Below are 1818 nucleotides of genomic sequence, written 5' to 3' on the forward strand. Positions count from 1 at the left end.
ATACCTGCAATATTAAAATCAAATTTTATTAGGTACCCAATGTGCTTTGGGTCCTTGATGGTTAGTACCTTTCTCTATCCACACGTAATGCCCTTTTGGAATACTAATGTTTCTAATATGACAAGTATTAGGGGTGTGACCCTTGAGACCACAATAAGAGCAAGTAGGAGTAAATCTATTTTTAAAAGCATGTGTATGAAATTTTCTATGAATTATTTTCTCTTTATAAAGGTGATCCTTTTTCACAGTTATAATCTTTTCTTGATTGGATTGATTACTTGCTTTGACAAAAATGGTCTTATTCAAGTTTGGTTTATCAAATTTTGAGTACCCAAGACCGCTTTTGTCATTTGAGTATCTTTGCATATTTAAAATATTTTCCAAGCCTATTTGTCCTTTTTCGTATCGTTCAATTACTCTATTTAATTGAACAATTTTGAAGGAGAGGGAATCACATTTATTGCATGCAGAATTCTGTTTTAGTTTCTCAGAAGTCTTTTCCATAGTGTCAATTTTTTCTTGAAGACTTGAGATTTGTTTCTTTTGTGTTGACACTAGTTTGAACAAATTTTTGCATTCAATAAGTAATTCCTTGATGGCGTTTTGAGCCTCATTATATTCTAAAATCAATTCACTATTAGTTTTATGAAGATGAAGGGAGTCTTTGTTACTAACCTCTTCTTTGTTATCTGATTGATGTGATGCCATCAATGCAACATTAGCGCATTCTTCATTTTCTGATTCTGAGGATGAACTTACTTCGTTGTCTTCCCAAGCTATGTATGCCTTCTTGAAGTCTTTCTTTTTGGTGGCATTTTTCTTAACAAGGTTTGGACAATTTGCCTTGATATGTCCTTGTTTTCCTCATTCAAAGTAAGTGATGTTTTGATTTGAAGTAGGACTATCTTTCTTCCTAAAACTTTTCCTTTTGAAAGTTCTGTCATTTTTAAGAAACTTACCAAATTTCTTAACAAGGAACATAATATTTTCATCTTCATCTGAACTTTCGTCTTTTATTTGTTCTTTTGATTCGGTCTTTAGAGCAATGTTTTTGGTCTTCTTTTCTTGACTTTCATTTTATTCTAGCCTTCCAAGTTAGATTTCGTGTTCTTGGAGTTTTCCAAATAGTGCAGAAAGGGACATCTTTGATAGGCTTTTCTTCTCAGAAATTGTCGTTACTTTAGGTTGCCATGCCCTTGTTAATGATCTCAGAACTTTAAGGTTCAATTCATCATTAGTGAAGGTTTTTCCAAGTGCTGTCAAGTGGTTGGTCACATGAGAAAATCTTTTCTCCAAGTCCAGAATAGATTCTCTGGGCTGCATTCGGAACAATTCATACTCTTGAGACAATGTGTTGAGTTTGGAGCGCTTTACCTCAATTGTTCCTTCATGTGTTATTTCAAGTGTATCCCAGATTTCTTTAGCTATTTTGCAATGAGATATGCGGAAAAATTCGTCCATTCCAAGTGTCGATTGTAACATGTTTTTGGCCTTTTTATCAAACAATACATTCCTTTTGTCATCATCTGTCCATGAGCCTTTTATCTTAACTTCTTCTTTATTATTGATAACTGTTGTTGGAACATAGGGACCGTTTTCTACCGCTTCCCATATATCATATCCTTGTACCTCAAGATATGCCTGTATGCGTATCTTCCAGAAATTATAGTGTTCACCAATAAAACATGGTGGTTTATTGCTACTACCACCATCTCTAAAAACTGGTTGTGCGAAAGCCATTATGAAGGATCGAGGAGCAAATTACCGGAACCTGCTATGATGCCAATTGTTAGTACAGAAGTACGCCTAAGAGGGGGG

This window comes from Cicer arietinum, chromosome 7 (assembly GCF_000331145.2).
Source record: "Cicer arietinum cultivar CDC Frontier isolate Library 1 chromosome 7, Cicar.CDCFrontier_v2.0, whole genome shotgun sequence".
Lineage (NCBI taxonomy): Eukaryota > Viridiplantae > Streptophyta > Magnoliopsida > Fabales > Fabaceae > Cicer > Cicer arietinum.